General features: G+C 51.6%; 1 protein-coding gene across 2 annotated transcripts in view; it reads left to right on the top strand.

The window, feature by feature from the left end:
- Positions 1–2,059: 2,059 nt before the first annotated feature.
- Positions 2,060–19,507, top strand: part of FBLN2 (fibulin 2) — an 81,109-nt gene continuing 63,661 nt past the window's right edge. Inside the window, exon 1 of one of the 2 annotated variants that reach the window (XM_032849441.1) lies at positions 2,060–2,149. The gene's annotated coding sequence lies outside the window, so the exon portion shown is untranslated. The remainder of the gene's footprint in view (positions 2,150–19,507) is intronic. The other variant, XM_032849440.1, reaches the window with a different exon arrangement.

Below are 19,507 nucleotides of genomic sequence, written 5' to 3'. Positions count from 1 at the left end.
CACACGTGCCTGGATCCCTTTTGCACACACGTGCCTCACACATGGGCGTGCCCCAGACAGGCACGCCTCTCTCTCAAACAGTTGTGTCTGTGTTACACGCGTGTGCCTCTGGCACTCATGCATGTCTGCCACACGTGTGTCTATCACACATGCATCTCTATCTCACATGTGTCACACACGTGTCTCTCGCATAACTGGAGTAACAGTGCCTCACACATTGAATCTTTCACCCAGAGTCACATCCAACAACTTCATAGTCCCATGCACCCCTGACCCTCCATCTCTATGGGCATAGCCCTGCCTGCTATCCTTAGCTGGGAGCCAGAGGAGGGCTGTGGCAGGGGAAGCCTCTTGGCTGAGGCTCTCTTACCATTGGGACTGGGAGGTTGTAGGAGCACAGGGAGGGGCCTTCAGAGCTGGGCCTGACTCCGCCAGCCTCTCCACTCCTCATCACCCCTTGCTTGCATCCTCTCTCCTTCCCCCACTCTACTCTCTCAAGCAGCGTTGCCATTTCTTGGCCCGATGACCAGCCCTGTTACAAGGGGACTCCACTTGGACTGGTCCAAAGCTGGTGTGAGCCAGCAGGTGTCACTGTAACAGGCCAGAAAAAGAAAAAAAAAAAAAAAATTTGGGTGCTGGTCATCACGCAGAGCCCCTTGAATAGCCCCTCTCAGAGCAAGCCCCCAAGAGCTGGCCAGGCTAGTGTTTGTAGCTGAATGACTGGGGCTTTGAGCCTCACCTTCCTCACGTGCAAAGGAGGGTGAAGATCCCCACCAGGAGGAGGGAGGGACCGGTAATTGTTGCTTCCTTGACTTCCACCCTCCCCTCCTGGATCCAGAGCTGTGAAACAGGGGAAGCGGGCAGGGGATGGGTGAAATCAAAGAATCTTACGCTGGCTATGCAAACCTGCCAGCCCCGGCTTTGACTGGCTCTGTGTGTTTTGCTTGGCTCTTACCATGTTGTTATTATTTTTAAATATTTAATTAGCTGCCAGCATTTGAAATTGGCAGGTTTCACAGAAAAGTCCAGATTTTCATCTTTTACCTGAAAAATCACAAGGTCTGAAAGCCCAGGGTCCACATTCCCTTGTGATACCCACTGTCTAGTGCTGTCTGCCTCTGTCCCCCCGCCGGGGATGGGACAGGAGCATCATTTGGCTATAGTCTCCACCCGGGACTCAGCTCCTACCTGGCCTGAATACACCTCTGTTGTTGGCTGTGCCTGCCATATAAACTGGGCTCTTTTTGCTGTCTTGCCTACCCCAAAGGGGCCTAGGCTAGTCCCCCCACCCAGGACTGGGAAAGCCTTGAGTGAGCCTTACACCTCTTCAGAGCACTTGGGGGGCATACCAGAGGCCTGGACCACAAGGCATCTTTGTGATGATGGCAGGCGCTTTCTGCTGGATTGTGGGGAACAGTGGCCTGAGAGCCCCATGGGAGGAAGGCCATGGAATCAGAGCTGGCTTTGACGGTCAAATTTCTTTCCAGATCCCATCAATGATTCTGCAAGGTCACATTCTTACCTTATTTGACAGATGGGGAAACTGAGTCTTAGAAAGAGTTTTCTAGCAAGCAAGTGGTAGAGCTGAAATTTCAACCCAGAGTTTGTTGGCCCTAAAGCCAAGCCCTTTGCCCTCTTTTAATGAATCCATGAGTGGAGGGACTCATCAACCTGGGTGAAGTCCCTGAGCCAGGTCCACACCTGGCACACAGTAGGTGCTTAATAAATGCTTGTGGAATGCTAGGGAAGTGAAGCTGCATTCTCTACAGGGGTCAGGGCAGAGCTAAATTCAGGACCTAAAGTGAAGATTTCATAATAAAGTGAAGATTTAAATGACCACCCAGGTTCCTTTTTTTTTTTTTTTTTAAGGATTTCTTTAAATTTCTAAGTAATCTTTATACTCAACATGGGGCTTGAATTCACAGCCCTGAGATCAAGAGTCACAGGCTCCACCAGCCGAGCCAGCCAGGCCGTTTTCATCAGCCTGAAAGCTCAGCATGGTTTTCTGCTCTCGTCTTGACAGTCATATCCACAATGACCCCTTGACCACCAGGATAAAGACTCCTGAGTCTCAAGTCTGTCTGGCCTCAGGAGCATCACAGTGTGCCCTGCTGGACATCAGGTTTCATGCTGACCTTGCATTTTCCCTGTAAGTCCCTGGTCAGCCTTGGTGGACGAGATGCCTTACAAGGAGGGACTCAGGTGGAGAACAGGCTCCCAGGTCCCAGCTCTCATTCCCTTGGGTGGCCTCTCCATGGGTGGCACGGGGTGGGGCAGTTGCTTTGTTACTTTAAGCCCTAGCTTCTGTGACTCTGCTCTCTCTTGTGAGCACACTTCTGTGGCTGATGTCAGTGAAGTGCCCCCTGGGATGTGCAACATCCTGGAAGTTTGTTGACTGACTGAATGAGGGCCAGCCCTCCTATAGTAACTGGGGATGGTGGGCAGCCCTGACCTCTTCCTCAAGCTTCCTGGGGGTTTTCTTTCCCACTGGGGAGAAAGGTGCTGGGCTGTGTAAGATGGTGCAGAGGGCCCATCCATCCCTTCTCAGGTCCTCAGTCTTCCCTTCTGTAAAATGGGTACTGAGCTCTTGAGCTTTCTAGGGCTCATGGATCTGAGGTGGGGAGGGGAGAGGGTGGAATCCTTGGGACCACTGTCGGGAGGCAGTTGGGTGTAGCCCTGCTCCCAGGTTTCTTGAATTCTGAAAGGCCTCCCCTAGCCGAAGACCTTGGCCTGGGATGCAGTTCCAGCTCGTGGCATGATTCTGGGTGCTGGGCTCCCACAGTCCCATAAGCTTTGTGAGGGCTGCCAGGAATAATTCTACCAGGTGGGAGCTGCTGCGGGAGCTTGGCTTTCCTGGGCTGGAGTGTGGGAGTCACATCCTAGGTGAGGCACCGTCCAGGTAGATACTCAGGGTGAGCAATGCAGACACTCTCTTTGTTCCCATGCAGTCTGTATTCTAGTTAGATAGGTGAGGTGGGGTGATTCAGGGGACAAAGAAATTAATTATGTCAATTAATGATGTTAATTATTCACATTGTTTCAGATGCTGTAAAGGAGCTTAAGTCAACAGAACAGCTAAACAGAAAGGGCAGGGAGGGTCCTTTGAGGAGGGAACTTTTGAGCTGAGACCAGAGTGGTGAGGGAGAATGCCAAGCAGGAGGCACAGCTAGTGCAAAGGGCCTGAGGTAGGATCCTGTTTGGTATGTGTGAGGAATGGAAAAGGAGGAGGCTGGAGTGAGTCAGGGAGAGGTGTGAGGGTGCCGAGGAAGTGAAGGAGGGTCAGCATAGGGAGTTTGAAAGCTACTGAATGGTTTTGGTGGAAGAAGCAAGGAGATCGGATTCTCCGTTCTACGACACCCTCTTGAGTAAGATTGGGAGGCTTGTGGCAGGCCCCGTGCTGGGGTATGGTTCTCACCCTTGAGAAGCTACAGGCAGAGGAGGGAGATAGGTCTGTGGCTGGACATTTGAGACCCGGGGTGACATCCCATGCTGGGATGGCCCCACCATGGAATATTATGCAGCTTTAAAAAATGAGGACACTCTCTGTGGAAAGGTCTTTCAAGATCTATTAAGAGAAGAAAATAGGTGCCACATTGCCGAATGGCTTGTAAACCGTGCTGCCTCTTGTGTCCAATAAGAAATCCAACTTCCTGTTAGCTTGTGTAAACATAAACAAGGCCTGGGAGGAAACACAAGGAACAAGTTGCAGTGTTCACCTGTGGTCACCTGGGGATGGGTTGGGGTGGGCAGGCGGGGGACAAGGGTGCAAGGGTGAGGTGACATGTCCCAGTGCCTTTTAAAAATTTTTTTTTAATATTTGCTGCTTTTTTGAACCACATGACCACATTGCCTGTTCAAAACATTAAATTAAAAAGCATTTGGGCAGTTGGTGGGTGACCGTTCATTTGTGAGTTTTAAGTGGAACTGTTTAAGGGTGGTTTTTAAATTCCCTGCTTCACTGACCTTGTTGTTGAACGGACTAACTTCTTCCTGGCATGGTACACAAAAGTTTCCACTGAGATTAAATTAGATGGTAACAAAGTCACTTTTTGCAAAGTTTGGCAAATGGACAAAAGAAAAAACCCACCCTTTCTCTCTCTCACTCCATTTCTTACCCCTTTTTCCTGTGGGTGTGTTTCCTTCTGGTGATTTGACCGCTGGCTCCTCCTGGCATGGGCACCCACAGCACTTACGGTTTTGTCCTGAGATTGTTTCCCTAGTCAGCCCTGCCAGCTGGTTGGGAGATGAGCTGCAGGTCCAGAGCCAGGGGAAGCCAGGGGTAGGAAATGCTTGCTTTGGAATCCTACAAGGTTTGGATTCCCAGCTCTGCCACTCGCAGGCTGTGATCCCATCAGGCCAGTGACTTACGCCTCTGAACCTCAGTTTCTTTATCTGTAAAATGGGTGTCCTGTCTCTGTTAGGGTTAACGGAAGGAGGAAATGAGATCACTCGTTCCATTTATTGAGCACCTACTGGGTCCTGGATGCTGTTCTGAGTGCTGGGCATAGGACAGTGACCAAGGCAACATCCTCTGCCCCCACAGAGCCTGCTTTCTGGTGGGAGACACACACACAGGAGTTGTGTGGGTGCTCACTGTGATTTCCTATGCTGGCTGTGGTTGCGATAAAGAGATGGCAAACCTGGTCTGGGGCTGGGAGTTGGGTGGGGATATTTTAGGTTGAGCATGAGAGGTGTCAGTGGAGCAGATGCCTGGGTGGAGTAGGGCTGTTCAGGCAGAGGTCATGACAGGCGCAAATGACCTGGGGCAGCTGGAAATCAGGACCCCCATGATCAAGGAGAGCCACTGGAGGGTGGGCCACATCTGGGCGCCACAGGAGGGCTTTCATTTTTATTCTGGGTGGATACAGATTCAGTTCAGGGAAGGGCCAGCCCTGATTGAGATTTTAAAGTACCCCCACTCCTGAGCTGCTGGGGGAGAGCCACAGGGGCCTGGAACTGGGCCTTATGGGAGGCTGAGCATTGCTGGGAACAGCCTGGCTTGCAGAGTGAGGGTTCCTGGACAGTGGCTCCCTGGACATCCATGCCAGGGATGTGTGCCCAAGGTTTTGGGGTGCGCACAGTAGCCTCTGGTGTGGGATGGCCTGTTGTCCCTTCCATGCCAATTCGGGGGCCCCAGGGAGGCACATAGGCAGTTCTGACCTGCTTCAGTCAGGGCTGTCCTGAAGGAGAGAGCACAGTGGTCCTGATAGCCAAGGAAGCATCTAGCTGAGTCTGGTGGTGGTCAGGGTAGACCTCCCAGAGGAGGTGTACAGGCACTGTGATGTGAAGGTAAAAAGGTGAGGGAGACACAAGAACAGGAGAAAACCCAGTTTCTCTTGGAGAGGTGGGTTGGAGGAGAAGTGGGCCATAAAGTTGTGCTGGTGGACTGAACCCTGACAATGGAGCACCTCAAATCCTGGCCTGTGACCTGGAGATGGGCAGTCTTGGGGCATTTCTTAGAAGAGGATGGACATGGCCAGAGGGTTGGAGGCTCTGTCTGGCAAGCAGTCCAGGCATGAGGGACTAGAGGGGGGTGAGATGATCGGTGGGAGGCTTGTGAGAGTGACAGAGCAGGGAAACTGAGGCTGCGAGAGGGGCGTGTCTGCCTGTGGTCACATGGCAAGTCTGGAGGAAGAACTGGGGCAGGAGCCAGGTCTGTCCACCTTCAGGTCCTGCTCCGGATGGGCTGCCCCTTGATCACGGGCACCACTGGCACGCACGCCCTGCTAATTTACCTCCTCCGGTCTGGTCCCTTCCCAGGGCCTCTCTCAGGTCAAGCCCTGCGTCATTTTGCACCATTGTCCTCACGTTTATTGGAACTTGGAAGCATTGCAAAAATGCCTCTGTCTTCTCATATATGGAGATTGTTGCAAAGAAAGTGCTGGTTTGGGGAAAGGTTATTTCCTTCCTCGAGGGTGGGGAGCCTAGCTTTTCTGGTGGGGGGATGCTGCATTGTAGGCCAGAGTGACCCCACCCAGGTCACATGCTGGTGAGGAAGCGGGGCTGCCTGCCTGCCCTGGGCTGGGAGACGTGGCCTGCCCCCCTGGGTGGGGGGCAGTGAGCACCCACATTCCAGGGGAGTGGGATGGCTGCTTCTGACCACCAGAGGCCTTTTTGGCTGCAGGCAGGCCCTGACCAGCAAGAGCTTCAATCTTTCAATTTCCTCATTGCAAACTTGGGACAGCCCTCCTGGCTCTGCTATGGTTTGATGGCCAGGAATGGCCTGAAATGTGAGAAGAAGGCCTGGCCTGTGGAGTGCCAGTAGGGTGAGGACCCAGCCAGGCCAGGGAAGCCTGGAGGACGCTGGCACGCCTGCCTGGCCTGAGTCCTGGGAGCCCGCATAATGAGGGCTTTGTGTCCCAGCCTCAGCTTCTCCATCTGTAAAGTGGGCCTGGTGGTAGTGGCCTGCCTGCAGGGTTGGTGTGCAGGCTACAGGGGGCCCGGAGCACCATTTTTTGGCAGCTACATGGTACTTCACTAACCTACGCCAGCTGGGTTCTTTCTGCTCTCCTGTCCTCCTTCTCATCATTGAGATGCCATTGTAGGGGCCAGCCCTTGGCCTTGTGGGGAGGACACACCATTTTTTAAAAAGATTTTTTATGTATTTATCAGAGAGAGAGCAGAGAGAGCAGAACACAAGCAAGGGGAGCAGCGGGCAGAGGGAGAAGCAGGCTTCCCGCTGAGCAGGGACCCCGATGCGGGACTCGATCCCAGGACCCTGGGATCATGACTGATCAATTGACTGAGCCACCCAGGCACCCCAGGTCACACTGGGTCTTGATAAGCCTCCCAGAGTTGTTCTTTCCTCAGCCTGGGTCTCCCATCCTAGCCATGAATTCCCAGCTGTGTCTTTGGTCACAAAGTGAGCATTCAGTGATCCAGATAATTCTGTTCTCAATGACTCCTTACAATGAGAGCACAACATTAAAAACATTCTGGTAGAGAACTGTCAGGACCCCGGAGAACAGCTCCCAAAGCCCCAGCAAGTCTGTGGCCTCTTGTCTGAGCCAGAGGGAGCCGGGAAAGGGTTCTGAGCCCATTGGGGAATGAGTGGGACAGGCAGAGTGGGGCTGGACCTCTGTGGATCAGGGCCACCTCAGGGGTTCTGGGCCCCTGGTGGTCTTGACACATGCCAACCCCTCAAAGGCGGTGGTTCAGAACTGTAATCTTCTTGACTCCCAGCACTCAGAGGCATGTGTGTACACACATGCACACAGACACACGGCCATAGCTCTTCCCTGTGGTTTCCGTGTCAGCCTCCTAGTCCTCCGGAGCTGAGAGATTAGCCGTCCTTGTGGTGGTTTGGTGCTGATTGAGCATCTCAGTGTTCATTATCTGTCCCCTGGAGTGTCCTCCAAGCAGAATAATTCAAATGTTGTCTGACCATGGACACCTCATGGTCTCTGCTGCTGGTCCCTGCCTATGGGGCTGATGAAGGGAGGCCCCATAGGGGCACTTGTGTCCTCTCTTGAGGAAAAATCCAGAGGGTATCGGCTTCCTCTTCTGATAAAGTAATGCTTAGCATTACACCATCACATTTTCCGCCAGACCTCCCGACCTCCCATGCCTTTACATGACACATAGTATATTTAAAAAAATCCCTTCCCTGTTTTACTTGTACTTATTTAAAAGGAGACCTTCTGTCAGAGCTATAGATAAAAATCAGATTTGCCCTAAATCAGCAATACCCATGAAAAAATAAAGATTAACAACAGCCAAGCAGGGCTTTGAACCCTCACGACTTCTTTTCCCTGCCTCAGCCTTGAGCCGTGGGACCTGCTCTCTCTTTGCTACAAAGGTTGGCAAGCAGCAGGGAGACATGCAAGGCACACGAGTTTTCCACAGGGGGTTCTCTGTGATCCTGAGTGGTGGAAAGAGACTGGATGGGGGGGAGTTACTCTCCACAGGCTTCTGTTGCTTCTGCCTTGTCTCTGAGATCTGAGCTCATCCTGTACGGTCCTCTGTAGTCCCACTTGGGCAGACCCCTCTGGCTGGTCATCCCACACCTCCCAGCTTCTTGGGAATCCCCCTTTCCATCTTTCTGGGCCCTCACTGGCATGTTTCCTGCTGGGCTGGGATGTAACAGGAGGCTGCAGTCCCTCCAGCAGGGATGTCTCCTCTGAGGCCAAGTCCCTGGTTCTCAGGCCAGGGGTTTGAGGCATTTTCTGAGGTGTCCGGTGGCCTGGGACCCATGCTAGGGGGTCGTGGGCCAGGGGCTTAGGACCAGGGCTCTAGCGCTGAGGAAGGAATTTGATGGTAGCTGGCCAGGTGAGGCTGGGCCCAGTCTCTGGATGACATGGGGAATCTAGGCCTAGCTAGATGGGAGAGTGCCGTGTAAGCTATGAAGTCTGGTGAGCAGAGGTCATTAATGATATGTCTCATGGGTAATTCCAATCACACTCATGATAATGGCTGCTTGGGCCCTTAATTAACGACATGCCCCATTGTGAGGAAAAGTTTGCCCTACTCCCATCACCCCTCATAACTCGTTTCCTTGAACTGAATGGCTGACCTTGCACCCTGATGAGTGAGAGAGACTCATGTAATGGAGTGCTGGCCGGGGAAAGGATATGGTGACGTCAGTTGCCTGTCCCTGAAATGCCCCACTGTGACCCCAAGGCAGGACGTGCCTGGGCCAGGTACGCCCCTTGGAATGGCTGTGGCTTCCTGTGCGTGCGGTGGGACTAGTGACCCTCCCTCTTGGCTCCAGTCTTCAGGGGTCTCACGGGGAGGGTAGGGCCTCAGCATAGGGCACGGTGGCCCACCCACACCCTGGGCTCTGTCCCACAGGGATTTCCCCTGTGCTGGGCTTCAGATGGGGCCTGTCCACTGTGGGGTGAGCGATTTCTCCTTCACACGGGCTTCATTGGAGGTCACTCAGGAGAAGCAGGGGGCTCCACTGCATCGTCAGGGGAGACTAGGCCCTGCTGGCCCAGAGAAATCTACAGTGAAGGTTTCTGATGCAGCCAAGACTGCCTTACACCCTGTCTTTATTTTGTCTCTGGTTTTCTCTGCAAGCTCTGCGGTTTTCTCAAAATGACTTAAATATGCCTGCTTTCAGCTTGGAGGCTGCCTGGCTCATAGTTCTTCCCCCCGGAGATGCTCTGTATTTTCTTTTAGGTCCAGTGCAGAATCCTGGGGAAGAGCTCTGATTGGCCCATCATGGGTGAAATGTCCATGCCGGGCCAATGGGCTGTGGCTGGGGGCAGGGTTGTGATAGTGACAGGGGTTCTGTGGGCTCTCTTCAGCCGGTCCCTGAGAATGGGCTCTCCGTAAAGCAGACTAGCGGTGCAGGAGGTCCCTGGTGCAGGGACCAAGTTTATGAACTCCAGAGACCAACAGTCTCAGAGTCGAATCAGCAACCAACACAATACAGTTGGCTACTCTTACTTTCATCACAAGTGTCAGGATTCTTTTGATCACAGGTTGAGAGAAAGTGTAACTTCAACAAAAAAGTCATGGAACGAAAAAATAGAGGGTGCAGTTTCAGGCATGGCTGTATCCAGGGGCTCTAAAGATGCCCTTGGGACTGTCTCCATCAGGCGGTCACATGGCCCGGCAGCTCTGGGCTTACTCATTTGAGCTCAGAAACTGCAGTGTGGGCCCATGTGGTGGTCCCTATGGATGGGGGATGGCCATCTTGTGGTCCATGTAACCCGAGAGAGGGTGGCTCCCCAGAGGATGATTGGGTTTCTCTTGCTAGGAGAAGGAGGTGGAGATCCTCAGAGCATCGAGTTGCTCTGTATAATTGGCCTGCAGTTTCTTTCCTGTTCCCAGGTCACATGGTAAACCCATCCCAAAGGGAATGTCACCATGTTCCAGGATGAGGAACAGCGGCTCTTCACCATCTGGGGTAGCCCTTACCCCTTCTCTTGACTCCCTATTGAGTTAAGAGAAGGGGTAGGGGCTCTGGGGTCTTGACCTCCACCCCAACCACACTTGCCCCACTTGGCGAGGGTGTGGGCAGAATCTATTACTCTCTGTGGGTTTGGTCTAACCCTCTTGCTTTTATATCTTTCTTGTCTGCGAACCCTGTGCAGAATTGGGGCTCTGTGTACAGAGTGCAGGGAGATCGAGAGAGGCAGCTGTGAACTCTGAAGAAAGGTTTCTCAGAGGAGGAGATATTGAGCTGGGCTTTGAGGGATGAATAGGAGTTTGATAAGGGGAGACCACTTGGGCCTGGCAGAGGGAATCAAGGAACAGGTGGAGTCAAGGAGCTGTGAAAGATTTAGAGTAGCTGGGAACAGTAATTTTTTAAAAATGTTGAACATGTATTGAGTGCCTGTTGTTTGCCAGGTGACATGCTAGGGTCTCTGCAGCATCTCCTTGAGTCCCCACCTGGGTGTGGCTGGGAGGCTGCTCTGATTGGGCCCATAAGCCAATGGAACAGGCCTTCTCAGAGTGTCATATGCTGGAGTGGCCCAGCAGCCTGGGGAGTCCAGAGCTTGGTCCTGCTTACTATCTGCCTGTGCTCTGGCAGGGGCGGGTTATGGCCAGGCGGGGGGTGGGGGAAGGTGGCGATGGGGTTGCCGTAGCGGGGGCGAGACCTGGCAGGGTCTACTGCACACAGGCCTCCCCACTGGAAGCCCTGAAAAAGTCCCTGTCTGCTCCACCCTTGCCCCATGTGGAGCCGTGAGGCTAAATGGTGACACGTGAGAAAAGGCTCCTGTGCACCTGTGTGCTTGGGGCTACCAGCTCAGTTTGTGACTTGCCAGGTGACCTCAGGCAAGTTTTTGCTGATATCAAAGGCCCTTCTGGGATGAGTGTAGGTGGCACTTACATTTATAATTCATCCCATGTCCTGTATTAGGACTTGCTGGGGCCATGCACACTAATTCATTCACCCACCCACCCAAAGCATTCTAAGTGCCCGCTGTGGCCCAGACCCCAGGTCAAGGCTGAGCAGGAGGGCAGAGTCCTTGCCTCAGAATCAAGTGCAGCTGGGGAGACAAGCAGGCGGAGACATCAGTGTACGATGTTGGCTCCTAAGTGTAGGACATGACCCTGCCTGTCCCGGTCCCTGAGGGCCAACCCATCTGGCCAGGCAGAGGATGGGATCTCTGAGATGTGGTTGATGGCAGAAAGAGCCTCCCCAGGGCACTGACTGTGCCCCGAGCGTGGTGATGTCCGTGGGGCTGTCGACACAGGCTAGAATGGTGGGGTGTGGGACGGGATGGCCTCCGTTGGAGCTCTGAGTGAGGTGGGGCCGAGGCGGGGAGCAGGAAGCCAGTCATGGGGGCATCGAGGAGAGAGCGTGGTCAGGGCAGAGGGGAAGGGATACAGGTAGAGAGAGGGGAAAGCTCAGGAGACTTGGCAAGCAGTAACCCACTGGCTGGGGCTGTAGGAGGGGTGGGACCCACCAGTGGGGGATGGCCTAGCACGTGTACATGCACACACATGTTTGTGTATTTTACATACACAGTTATGTGCATATTCACACCTCCTCACACAGAATCATACAGACTTAAATTTGCACACACCCCTACCAAAGCCACTCACATTGTACACCCTTAAGAGTTCACAGGCATGTGAATGTGTTCACTCTCCCTCACATCAGAGTGCACACGCGGACACATTCATACACCCGACTCCTGTTCCCACGAACACTCAGGTGAGTCCATTTCCATAGAAGCCTGGAAGGTGGTCCTCTCTACCAAAAGGAGCTAACTTCTCTCGGAGATTTTATTTTATTTTTTTTTTTAAAGATTTTTATTTATTTATTTGACAGAGAGAGATCACAAGTAGGCAGAAAGGCAGTCAGAGAGAAAGGGGGAAGCAGGCTCCCTTCTGAGCAGAGAGCCCAATGTGGGGCTTGATCCCAGGACCCTGGGATCATGACCTGAGCGGAAGACAGAGGCTTAACCCACTGAGCCACCCAGGCGCCCCTCTCTCCGAGATTTTAATCAGGATGTCAGATTTTATGGAATGTTTTTTTTCCCAGCATCTAGTGAGGTGACCCCTTCGATTTTTCCTTTTGGTGAATTGCATTGATTTTTTAAAATATTGAACTACCCTTGAATTCCTGAAGTATGCTGTTGTACACAATATATTATCCCCTTAACAGGCTGCTGGGTTCAATTTTCTGGTATTTTATTTAGGACCTGGAAGCTAGGATTTGTAAATGAAACTGGCCTATACTTCTGTCTGCTTAGAGTATCCACGTCTGCTTTTGGCGCCAGGATTTTCCTTGTCTTACAAAATGCGAGGTGGCTGCCCTTTTCTTTTTTTAGGCCCCAGAACAATTTTTTTTTTTTTTTTTTTTTTTTTTTTTTTTAGTAGGATGGAAATTATTGTCAGCTCTGACTGTCCCATGTCTTGGGTTAGCCTCTGCAGAGAATTCTTTATTTCATCCCACAGTACCTTGTGAGGAAACCGTGATGCTTCCCATTTAACAGATGGGGAAAATGAGGCTCAGAGAGCCAGTCCCTGGTCTGTGGTCAAATAATGGGAGTCTACTCTGTTGGGCTGTGAATGCAGGCCAGTGTGACTTGATGGCCACGCTTCCAAGCTATTCAACATGGCCAAGAATTGTTTGAGATACTGGCCTATCAGAGAGCCTTTGGCCTTATTCTAGGGCTTTCCAGGGGGTCTGGGAGGAGTCCTGATTGAGCACCAAGAGAACTTTCCTAGCTCCACCTGCCCATCTGCTGCTCACGTACCTATGTACCCACCTGCTATGCCTGCGTCCTTTTGTCCACTGACCCATTTCCTGCCCAGTCATTGAACTTTTCCTCAACCATTCATTCCTGCGGTGATAAGCCCACCCATTAACCCGCCTTCCCATCCATCCATCTTCTACCTTCTCACTTATCTACCCAGCCATCTGCCCATCCATTAGACAGGCATCCCATGCTGGTTGCTCCTTCATCCACTGACCCACTTTCCCATCCATCTGTCCTCTATCTGCCATTTGTTCACTCACCCATTTATTGATTGTTTGTTCACCATATGTCTATTCCCCTATTCTCTTCATCAGCTGTCCCTCTGTATACCAGTTCACTTACTCATTGACCTTCTACCTTCTCGTACATCCATCTTCCACCTGCTAACTGCTCATCAGCCACTAATCTATCCATCCATCCATCCATCCACTTGCCCATCCATCTACCCTTGGAGCTTAGCCTTAAAGTAGGAGCTGGGATTTGGGTCTTCAGAGATTCTGAAGGGAGGACTCTGGTTTGGGCTAGCAATATGAGGAAAATGGGGGTTGGGAATCTTCCAGTTTATCAGGAATTGGGTAAATGGAAGGCAGCGGAGAGAAATGCGTTTGGGAAGATAGGTGGGGGTTAGGTAGTGATAGACTTTGAATGCCTCTTTTGGAGTTTCCACTATGTCCCTGGGCCAGGAGTCTTCAACCAGGGGTGTGTGAGTGAGCTCCAGGGAGTCTGTGAGACTCCTAAAATGATACACAACAGATTTTGGTGTATGCCCTTATCTCTGTTAAGATTCTCAATTGCAAGTGACAGAAAATCTGGTCCAGGTTAGCTTAACACACTGTGGGTTTGTGTCCTTGCAAAATTCAGTTTTGGATCCAGGAATAGGAAACACTGATGGTGGGGGCGGGGGCAGTCGGGTCATGTGGACCTCAGAAGGAAGCTCCCGGGCTGCTCCTGAAAGGCAGGTAAATATATAATGAGATGGCCAGAAACCACCCCATATCCATTACCCTGCTTTGCTTGCATTTTCCCTTTTTTGATGGAGGGGTATACTACCCATAGCTTTTTGTGGATTCTCCAAGGCACCATTCAGGATTTTGAGCAGGGTGAGAGATCAGCCAAAAAACCTCTTGCGGGTGGGACCAGGGCAGGCTGGATGGAGAAGCCTGGCTCTTTAGAGAGAGAGGGAGAGGTCAGGGGTGTGACGCTGCTCATCCACCCCTCCATCTGGGGCCGGGTGGAGGCCCCTGGACGCCAGGTGGGGAGAGCAGTGAGCTCAGCGTGGCTGTGGGCAGGCCCATTTCTCATCACTACTCCCTGGGAGCGTTTCCTCTTTCCAGAGTTGTGACTTGTGGGGAAGGAAAATAGCAGCTCCCTCCTGGTGCCAAAAGCAACATTTTCTTTGCTTAAAGGTCGATTATAAGTCATGGACATTCATCTTTGTAATTTTTCACCTGCTTATGCTGGTAATGAGATTAATGGTTATATACATGGGGTCAACTCTTGCCCAAGCTTTAAGGAGCTTTTTACTCATTTCATTTTTTTTTTTTTTTCTTCTTAGGGAGGAGAGGGCAGGGAGGGGAAAAATACCCTGGCTGTTCTACTTGAAGAATGATTTTGCAAGTGTTTTCATGAGCTCACGCCTTTGGCAGTCCCCAGGGGCCAGTGAGCCTGTGAGGACACAAGGCTCCAAGCCCCTCTGTGTGTCCCACCTGGGGTCCCGATGCTTGTTAGCACTCTGCACCCAGGATTGGCTCAGAGCCCCAGTGTCCCCCTGTACTTTGGACCCAGCTTCTCTCCTCTCCTTGGGGTTCTCAAGCCATCTACCTGTGCCTTCAGCCTTGCCTGGCTCTCCCAGCGCAAAGACCCAGACCCCATCTCCTAACACATCCCTGGTCTCCTAACACTTCTCCTCATGCAGCCCTGTCTTCTTGCAAACCATGCCAGGGATTACATAGACTTTTGCCTCAAGGAAATGAAGGGAAATAAGACTTTAAAGACAGAAGCCAAACGTGATCACTTTCTTTCAGTAATTTGTGACTATTTTTCTCATCCCTCCCCTCCTTCCCATTTCTTCTGCCAACACCATTTCTTGCTCTTGTTTTCTTTTCCTGGACTACTATAATTGGCTTTTCTTTTCTTTGTTTTTTTAAAAATCTCTTTTATTGTGAAAAAGCACACATAAAAGAAAGTAGATAAACTTCAGCATGCCCTTGAGTGACCACTACCTGGGGGTATCAGGAGGACAGCGCCCACACCCAGGAGCTCCCATTGTCCTTCCCTGTGTCCCTCCACCCACCAGGTACTCATCACCAGACTTCTATGGTGGCCATTCCAGCTTGGCTTTTTAGTTCTGTCTCCTACATTTGTGATCCCTATATGATGTTGTTTAGGTTTTACCTGGTTCAGACTTTATGGACTGGAATCTTCCTTGGACTTCTTGGAAAGGATGTCTGTAGTTGCTTCTTTTTTTCTTTTCTTTTTCTTTTTGGAGAGGGGTTGGGGGAGAGAGTGTGAGTTGGGGGAGGGGCAGAGGGAGTGGAAGAGAGAATTTCACGATGCTGGGCCGGATCCCAGGACCCTGAGATCATGACCTGAGCTGAAATCAAGAATTGGATGCTTAACTGACTGAGCCACCTGGGCCCCACTTGTAGTTCCTTCTTGAATTCCCAGTGTGCTAGACCTCGTGGCGACCCCTACGACCTTGCTGGAACAGTTTTTGCTAAATGTACTGGATGCTTTGTGGAGTTCCCTGGGGCACTGCACATGGGGGACTGATGGACCTCCTCTTTGGAGCTTCTCTCTTTCCTTGATTTTCACATCTCTTCTTTCATTTTTTCTCCTTTTGCTGCTCACCTTACCATCTTCTGCTCGCTTTGTTCTCTGCATACCAGCCACAATGTGTCAAGCTGGTCCCTGCCTCAGGGCCTTTGCATATGATCTTACCGCTGCCTGGATGCCACTCCCCAAATCTTTGCATGGCCACCACATTTTTGCCTGGCAAGTGTCAGCTGAGATGTCACCTGTTCCATGTGGTTGCTCGGACCTTTCCTTTTTTTTTTTTTTTTTTAAAGATTTATTGATTTATCTTAGAAGGAGAGAGGGCACGAGCAGGAGGGGCAGAGGAAGTAGGAAAGAGAATCTCAAACAGATTTGCACTGAACATGGAACCTGCTGTAGGGCTCGATCCTAGGACCCTGAGGTTGTGTCCTGAGCCGAAACCTAGAGTCAGATGCTTCACTGATGGCACCACCGAGGTGCCCTGCTCTGACCATTCTTGACAAAGAAGTGCTCCAATCCCCCTTATTCACAATGCCCGTATTACCTTCTTATTCATTTGTTCCTTGTCTCTTCCCTCCCCCAGTGTTGGCCCCATTGCCCCTTTGTTGGTTTTGTTCACTGCCACATTCCACCACCTATAAAAAGAGGTGTTAGGTAGCAGGTGTGTGATGAATATCTAGAAGCTGAAGGACTCTGGCTGTACTCCCTTGGCTAGACAGACCTGGGTTCAAATCTCCATGCCTCCTTTTACTGGTGATATGCCCTCTGTCTGGGCCTGAGGTTCCCTATCTGCAGACCATGGTTTATAAAATAAACCTTGGGGTGTCTGGGTGGCTTAGTTGGTTAGGTGTCTGCCTTTGGCTTAGGTCATGATCTCAGGGTCCTGGGCTCGAGCCCCACATCAGGCTCTCTGCTCAGTAGGGAGCCTGCTTCTCCCTCTGCCTCTGCCGTTCACCCCTGCTTTTGTCCTCTTCCTCTCTCAAATAAATAAAATTGTAAAAAGAAAATAAACCTTCCTGGAAAGCCTGGGTCTGGTGTTTGGCATTCCGTTGGCACCAGGGAAGTGATCGTTGAGCATGAACCTAACTAACAGCTAAAATCCCCACTCACATTTTGTGCCAAGAACAAGTTTATTTTTCCCGATGAATTAGATGACTTCCTCCAATCAGACAAGGAGTTTTGGGTCATCCTCTAATTTCCCTTCTGACTTTGGCTGCCAGGAAGCTTACGACCCAGGGGGAGGTGTCTGGGGCAGCCCTTATTTCCTGTGGAGCTTTCAGCATGGGTCCTTCTTTCCTCCCCTCTCTGTGCTCTTCTAGTATTCGCTTCCGGCTCCGCAGTGCATGTGTTTTTACTCGTTATTGTAGTAAAATACACGAAATGGAAGATGGACCATCTTGGCCACTTTTAAGTGGACAGTTTGGTGCCATTAAGCACATTCACACTGTGGTACAATCCGCCCCGCCGCCCATCTCCAGTACTTCCTCATCTTCCCAAACTTGAAACTGTCCCCAGGAAATAGCTCCCCACCTCCCAGCCCTTGGCATCCACCACCCTCTTTTTTGTCTTTATGAACTTGATGACTCCAAGGACCTCACGTAAGTGAGACCTATAGGATTCGTCCTGTGGTGCCTGCCTCGTTGCACTTAGTACATTGTCTGCAGTATCTGCCCACGCTGTAGCCTGTGTCAGAACTTCCTTTCTAAGGCTGAAGAATATTCCAGTGTAGGTATAGACCGTATTTTGTTTAACTGCTCATCGCTGGGGGGGACACCTGTGTTGTTTCTGCTATCTGGCTGTTGAGAACAATGCTGCCATGAGCATGGCTGTACAAATAATTATTTTTAGTATATACTTTGTTACCTTTCTGAGCCTGGGGTGATCTCAGACTAAATTATAAATTAAAGGTAGGTTTGGGGACACTTTTTAGGACTATACTGTTTCATCGGCTTCTGCACTGTGTGTGTGTGTGCCTGTGTGTGAGAGACACTGTGGCCACTGCTGGCGCCCCATCTGGACCCTTTCGTCCTCCAGATGCTCCAGGTGTTGGCTGCTAATGGCTCCTACCTATGTCCTTCTGCAGTCGCTTGCCCTTGGCCAACAGGCATTGCCTCCCACTACATGCCTGGAAAGTAATCCTTACCTCTTCACCCCACTGTGGTCCTTGGCCAGTGACTGATGGAGGTCCCTAAGTGGGAAAAGTCCTGGGGTACTGGTCACCCTGCAGGGCTCCCCAGGAATCAGGCCAGCGCTGGGCTCTAGCTAATACCACCTCTTTGCCAAGTTTTGTCCCCCAGTAAGTCACATATACGAGAACCCATGTCAGGTTCTGTCTCTGGGCATCACCATCTAAGACAGTGTGTAACTCCCGTATTCCCTCCTGTGTTGTGTATCTTGTATGACTGTGGGATGCAGTTGGAATCGGATAGGACCGATACACTGTTGCCTACTACGCCACTTGGGTAGTAGCAGGCACCTTGCAAGGGGACAAAATTCCCACTGTCTGCCACTTAGAGAAAAGAGGGATCCTAACCCAGGAGACTAGGACATTCAGGAGGGGACGCCGGGCAGGAGGGAGCAGAAATTCCCACCTCCTCTGGGCCTCCCTCCTTTGGGCGTAGATAAGAGAAGCCCAAGGCGCAAGTGGGTCCAAGGAGACAGTGAACCGTGATGCCAGTGGGGAGTGAACATGGACTCACCGTGGACCAGAGGGGCCCTGCTGGCAGGCCCTATCCTCTGGTTTTCCTGGAGAAGATGGGGGTCTATTCAGTGCAAAGTGTTCAGATTTTAAATGTTACACCACTAAACTAATGCTACATTAATGACATTGGAAGGTTAGAATATCAGCAACTGATTTCAAGAGCACACGTAACCCCCAGATGTGCCCTGTGAGCAGCCTCTGGTTGGACTTGGGAGCAGGGGCAGCTGTTCTGGGCAGGCTTCTGGGAGGAGCAGGGCCCAGGTGGTCCTGATGACTCACATGTTTGTGACTAGTGTGTCCACAAGTGCCTTGTATGTTTATTTCTTCCTTCCTCCCCCTGCTGCTTGAAAGTCCCAGTGTTTTGTTATAGATGTGACTTGTTTAAAAGAGAGATCCCCTGCAAAGATTTAGAAAGTATTGAAGCCATACCAGCATCAACCTGAGCTTTTCCTCTTGTCTGGGGTTGCCCTGTAAAAAATGTGGGATGCCCAGTTAAATTGGAATCTCAGATACATGATGCATAAGTACATCCCCTGTATTATGCAAGATGTACTTACGCTAAACATTTGCACATTGCTTATCTGAAGTTCCCCCACAACTGCGTGTCTTGTCTTTTTAATGCCTTGCTTTGGCAAGCCTGTTCTTGTCGGGATCAGAAGGATCAGAGGACTGGGGAAGGGAAGCATTTCCTTATCTTGTGGCTTGATGCTACGTGAAGCCAGACCCCACTTTCGATAACAGCACTGGTGACGAATCAGGGTCTCCTGGGGCCATGTGGGGAGGGGGTGCAGCATGGCCTTGCCAACCCAGAAAGCTCTCATCCTGCTCTGCTCTGGATGGCAGCTGTGGGAGGTGGTGGTAGCTTCCTGCCGGGTTATGTGTTTGAGTTTTGGGGCGGCAGTCCTGAAGGCAGCGGAGAGAGAACTTGTAGCCAGAGCAAGGGAGGGTCATTGAGGTTCGAGCAGCATCCCAAGGCACCTCTGACTCTGCTATGCCAGAGATCTCCCTCCCTGACGAGGTCCACACCCCACCCCGCACCCTGGGGTGGAGGGTGGGGAGGAGAGTAGGCCCTGTCTCTGGGGGGATGCTTCCTGGGAAGAGACCCTTCCTGAGTGTGCACCCACCCCCACCCATGAGAACCTGACCCCAGGCTACCACAGAATCCCCACTGCCCCCACCCACAGCAGGTGTCCCATTAACAAAAGACCAAAGCTATTAGCAGCCTGGACCGTGACCTTGACCCGGCCTGCTGGTCCTGCCTGGAGACTGCTCCAGGATCTCCAGTTCTGGAATTCAGGGACTCACTCCATGGAGCTGGACGCATTCCCAGATGTGAGTGTCGGTGGCTCCCTGGCCTTCAGTCCCACCT

Source organism: Lontra canadensis, unplaced genomic scaffold (genome assembly GCF_010015895.1).
Source record: "Lontra canadensis isolate GAN:19392208 unplaced genomic scaffold, GSC_riverotter_1.0 scaffold229, whole genome shotgun sequence".
Classification (NCBI taxonomy): domain Eukaryota; kingdom Metazoa; phylum Chordata; class Mammalia; order Carnivora; family Mustelidae; genus Lontra; species Lontra canadensis.
The sequence above is the reverse complement of the archived record's forward strand: the minus strand, read 5'-3'. Positions and strand labels throughout refer to the sequence as shown.